Below are 6356 nucleotides of genomic sequence, written 5' to 3'. Positions count from 1 at the left end.
GATGGCCATCACCTCAATTTACAATTCTTTCATCCACAAAAAGAGCTGCTATAAATATTTTTGTATATGTGGGTCCTTTCCCCTTTTTAACATTCATCTTTTCAAGAGTTAGTTACACTTATATATACATATACATATATATATTGCTGAATAGAATTATGTAAGTTTCAATGTATGAGCATGTAACATGTAAAGCTACGCAGTAATAAGTAGCAATATAAAGCAAAATTATATGAAATTGTTACTAATATATGAAACAATAAGGCAAGTATGCAATATAATGACAGTGCAGCAGGTAAAAATCACTGTGTGTACACACACACACACCAGCTAGTAAATAATTATGCAAAAAACTTATTTAATCTAAGTCAATTGTCCATAATCTCATCAAACGTGATGTATTAGTCAGTAGCATTAACACAAATGTTTTATGTTTATATTTGCTCCACAATAGCATTAGATTGATTATAGGAGAAAAAATTGTCCTAAGGAGACTAAGATAACCAAAAAATTAGAAAGAAAAATAACTTTCCCCAGATCAGGTCTATGAAAATAATGGTGGTAAACTATAATCATTTTTAAAATGTACATCTAAAACTATGAAAGGGGGAAAAAGTGGAAAATTTCACCTAAAAGAAAATAATGAGCAAGTTGGACTGATGTTTTGTTCAACTAAAGAAAAAAGAGAAGGAAAAAATAAAGAAAAATTTCAGAGTAAGTGTATAGAGGCTTCAAGACGGTTTCAGTAAAATCTAGAATCTCAATTGTAAGACAGAAAATAACCTTTCAAAAAATTAATTCTGAGAACAATCTCCAAGCTCTGATGTGCAAAAAGGACTTTCCTCCTCATTCCTAAATCTCATCATCTCTAATAGCAATGCAAAGATTTTCAGAGAGAAGGCAGAGTTTCTAGGGCCATGGGTACACTTATGTTACCCCAATCCATCCCCTCCCTCCTCATGATTAAGCAAGATAGAGTCTCCATATGGTTTTCTTCCTGTGCATCCTTCTCTGATACCAAGGTTGACATCCTAGGTCATTTGAACTCTAGGTAAAAATTCTACTCAACTAGCATAGTTATTGCTATGTCTCGTGTTCCCATGACAACATGTGGCAGAGTGAAGAGATGGGGCTACATAGTTATGATTATGTCTAAGTCAATTTTTCTTTTGTTCCTATATATTATCAACTTGCTTTTTTTCAAATCACAGCCTCACCTGTATTCATCTTGTGTTCATGCGGGAAAAAAATCATTCAGCTAAGACCAAATCTCAAACCATTTTTCAAATAGGTTGGGTTCAGCCAAAGCCCTAAATACCTTTTGACCCTAGATTTCCCCCCCAACATTTCTCAGACCCATGAATGCTTTAGAGGAAATTGGATCCAGATGGTCCTGATTCATTTATATTAAACTCATCACAACATGATTCTATAACCGCTTTTGATGGCCATGAAGCCCTCTGAGCCTCTTCCTCAAACCCAAACAGCTCCATTTGCTAGTGGTAAATGAATGCAAGCACCAAGAATGACGTTTGGGTCCAAGATTGGAATTTGCAATGTTTAGAGGAGTAAGACCAGGGCTTGAAATTTGACAAAACATATCCTTGCCTTCCTCATGAAAAGTTCATAAGGTTTTTGTAGATGCTTGAAATGAGTTATGTAATGTGACTCATTTAATCCACAAAAATGATAAGGAAATAAGATATTTTTACTTATTTCTCCCTTCATCCTCTTTGTCTATTCTTGATAAAGTGAAGAGGATTAAAGGGTGGAATTTTAGAAAGAGAAAAAAGGAGGCTTAGAATTACTGGAAGTCAAGAACAAAATGTCATACTTAATGCACACTTGTACATACACAGAAACACACATACATACACATATAACATTCAAAATTTATGAGAATTTTTTAGTATCATAACTAACCAAAAAATAGCAAAGACCAGAAACAGGACAGGACCCTTGGACAACAGAAAGCATAAATTCCCCCCCTTAACTTTTAACTGTACCCATCCCTCTTTCTGTTATAAAGGAAAAGTTCAACTTATTTGACTCTGAAGGATAATTCTTGCCCTTCTGAATCAACCAAAATGCTTTAAAATGATCAATCCAAAGGAAACATTTTCTTCACTTAATAGTTCTTCCCAGTGCTTCCTTTTGTCATGGAGGTAACTCTGGGTTCTCATTCATTGGCTGAGTGTAGTTACAAGTTCTGGTAGATCTCACTAGTGTGGAAAGTTTTTTGACCCTGAACCTATTAATATTATCTGTCTTACCAACAACCAGTCAATAATTACAAAGAGACTCTTCACCAGGTTGGCCACATGATTTTTGTTTTGTTGTTATTGTTGTTGGTTTTGGGGGGTTTTGGTGACACCAAAACAAGAATTCTCCATATAAAGCAAGAAGGAGTTATGCTATATTTGTGCTAGTAGTACCTGCATCAATGCGATCATAAATTCTTAAAGCATTAAAGTAGAAGTTCAACAAATGTTCACATCAGGACATTTAATGAAGTAAAATGAGAATGTAAATATCAAAACAATCTGCTTCTTTCCATTTATCAGATGTGTCAAATTACCAAAATGAGAAAAGGCTTATAAGATAGATATAGTGCTGGAAGGAACTTTAGAGATTATCCAGTACAACCTCCTTATTTTTAGATGAGTAAATTGAGACTTAAGCAGCTGAAGTAATATGATTGAGGTCACTCAGATAGTGTCAAGGACCATAACTGAACCTAGATCCTCTGTCATCAGAGTTGAGTAGAGAAAGGAAAAGGATAGGTAATTGGGACAACTTTTTGATTTTTTTGAAAAATGTGATTAGAATATTAGTGTATCACCTTTTTATAATAGCATATTTTAATTCTAGGGACAATATAATGGTCCCTAAATTCCACTTGGTTCCCCCCATTCAGTTATCAGGAAATTATTTTAGATGAAGCATTTTTATTTCAGTCATATTAACTCTGAGCCCCCAGTTAGGAAAATTCCCAACACCTAGACAGAGGTTGAGCTCTGTGCCTAACTGTACATTCATACTGATCTCTAGTTAATCCTTGGCCTCTTTGTGGTTGAAGCAAAATTCAGTTTACTGGAAACATAGGGTATTTTTAAAAATTACAAGATTTTATTGTAGCTGTAGATAGACAAACATCAGAAAGGGAAATTGAGAAAAGAGCTGCCCTTTTCTTGGTACTTCCTTTGACCTGAGTCTTCCTTCGTCAGCCAGATTCCTGTAGAACCAATGTGGCTTCTCTTCCACAGCCCAGTCTTCCCTTTGTACCATGGTTGCTCCAGTCTTTCAAATACAGTCTTCAAAAAGATCTTCTTCTCCACATTTGAGACAGAATCCTCCTTTTATACAATTAATTATGGTATAACCAAGACTCTCACACCTTGGCTTATATTGATTCAAGAAGGTGTACAGACCATGTTCATATTTCTGATTTTTTGACTCAATCAAAAAATGTTTGCATTTGACTCCATCTTTACACCAGGATAGAATTATAAGTAGTTAGTAAAGCTTATAGCTAAAGTACTTGGCAAAATATTTTTCATGATTTTTTTAACCCTCTAATTTTTTTCTTTTAGTCACTTTTACTAGAACTTCAAATCTTTCAAAATCCATCCTCCTCTGATTCATATGGATAATTTGTTAATACTCAAAGAGCCCTATTTTGCATATTATACAGTCAAATTACACCAATAGCATTGTTATTTTTTTAGACACTTTAAATGTTCATTTTCAGTACTTAGCTACCCTGACTCATGTATAGATTTAATGAGATCCTTTGGGAGAAGAGGCAAAGAAATCATTACACACATATACACATATATGCATATGTGCATATGGGTGTATGTATGTGTATCTTTTCATCCAGGAGTTATATTTATTTGTGGAGAAAGGAAAAGAAAACACATGAAGCATGCTAGACTGTGACGTCGTGTAGGAATAAGAATAAGAATAATAAACTAATAAGAATAAGAATAATAAACTAAATCTTTGTCTGAAATGAAGGAGATGATGTCATTCTGAAAAGTTAAAGACTGAAGAGATTAAAAGATTTGAAGAGGAGTTTGGAAAAAACCTCTGGTCCTTCATGCTGGCAACCTTATCATTTGGACAGAAGCCATCTCACCTGTCTTCCCCGCAACATTTATTGAAGCCCTACTGGCTGGCCTATGGCTATGTTTCTGTCTTCATTTCCAATCTGGTTTTGAGGCCCTCCAAAGCAGCATTTTCACATTGGTTCAAATCTTTTTAAATGAGTTGTGACTCAAAAGACACTTTAACTATGAAAGTATTTAGAACAAATGGCCCATTTGGCAACATTGCAACCAAAATGTAGAAAGGGGAGGACATAGGCATTTTGAAATTCTTTCATTCTGCATGTTGTCTCCCCTCCATCCCCATTAAACTGTGGTTTCTTTGAGGATAGTAACACTTTTTTTGTCCTTCATGTCCCCAGCAATTAGCACAGTGTGTGATACATAGAGGGAACTTAAAATGCTTGTTTACTGATCTGCAGCAAAAGAAGAAGTAGCAGCCTCTACCTTAGATTGCCCAAGATACAAAGGAATAATTATAAAGTTGTGTGATGGATTTAGAAAACATGCCAATTCTGACGTATGTAAGTGAATATTCTGTCCAAAGATACAGAAGAGAGTTCTTTCTCTCTCCCTGTCTCTGTCCCTCTGTCTCTGTCTCTGTCTCTGTCTCTCTGTCTCTCTGTCTCTCTGTCTGTCTGTCTGTCTCTCTCTCTCTCTCTCTCTCTGTTTCTCTTTCTCTCTCTGTCTCTGTGACATTATATTGAGACCCTCCATCATTCTGGCTGATCTCCTCTGGGTGCCCTCCAACTTATCTGTATGCTTCCTAGGAAAGATGCTCCTCAGAACTGAACTCATTACTACCCCAGGTGGCCTTTCTTTTCATCAACCAATTCCTTATTTTGACAGCTGTGACCTGCTTCATAGATCAAGGTGCTACTTAGGTATAAATTTCTAACAGAAGAAAGAAGGCTAAGTATTAGACCAAGCCAGTAGTATTTTTGTTGCTGTCACTATTTTTTTGCTTAATTATTTCTTATTTTGTATTAAATAAATGCAACTGCCACTCCCATTCTGGAACATTCATTTCCTGAGGAGAAGAAACATTTTCATTAAGGATGGTTTATGTTTTATTCTAATCTGTTTTTTTTTTTGCTTGCATGTTAAAAGCTAATAGTTTTCTTTGAAGCAGAGCTGCTGGTATTTTAATATGTTTGCATGCTGAAAGTTTGACAGGTCTGGTTTTGCTTTCTGTCCTTGTAAATTTTTCAGTCATAAAGCATGCTACCCGTCACTGACAGCAGTCTCAGTGTGCAGACTGACACATTTTTTTTTTGATGTGGTAAATGAGGTAATTTATTCTGTAATTTGTATTTTGACTAAGGAAAAAGAGGGGAACAAGCATTTATTAATTGCCCACAATGTACCAGATACTGTGCTAAATGCTTTTACACATATTATCTCAGTTGATTTTCCCAACAGTCCTGTGAGTTAGGTACCATTATTACCCCCATTTTACACTTGAGAAAACTGAGCAAGAGGTTATATGATTTTCCCCACGGTTCCATAGCTAGTGTCTGAGGCTGGATTTGAACTCAGTTCTTTCTAACTCTACACCCAGTGTTCTATTCACTACATCACCTACCTGATTTTGGACTGTGCATATTTTTTATAAAGGTTTTGTTTTTCTTTCTTTCAAATAGAGACTGGGGTGTGAAAGAAGGGAAGGTGAATTTTTATTAACTGAAAAAATCAAATCCTCATGGAACCTCCCCCTATGATTTATAGCATTTGCTGATTCCTAAAGTACAAATGCTCACACTGTAAATTTAACAATTTGCTCTCGGTAAGCTGCTTCAGCACTCATATGTCTTTTACCGATAGCATGTGACAACAGAAGTGGCACTTTTATCCTATTGAACTAAGAACTATTCAGTCTGCAATTCTTTTGCTTCTGAAAATTCTGGTGGTCCTCAGTCATGCTTGTATTAGTGTGAGAATGCTATTGGTTTTATCATGCTCTTTCTCATCTGTAAAATAAAGATATCCATAGCACAGACCTCCCAGAATTATGAAGATAAAATGAGGTAGTATTTGTAAAGCACTCTACAAACCTTAGAGTGCTATGTCTCCTCCCAATCCGCTTTCTTCTTCTTTTTTATTGTTACTACTGATTCATAGAGAGCTTGCAGTATATTAAAACTTCCAAGCCTTTTACGGTGAAGTGCTGTCTAGCCACGCCTTTCTCATCATGTTTTTGTGAAACAATTTTTCTCTCCTTATCCATCTCTGGGGAAAAATATTGTT

Source organism: Notamacropus eugenii, chromosome 1 (assembly GCF_028372415.1).
Source record: "Notamacropus eugenii isolate mMacEug1 chromosome 1, mMacEug1.pri_v2, whole genome shotgun sequence".
In the NCBI taxonomy this organism is placed as follows: Eukaryota; Metazoa; Chordata; class Mammalia; order Diprotodontia; family Macropodidae; genus Notamacropus; species Notamacropus eugenii.
Note: the sequence above shows the minus strand (reverse complement) of the source record.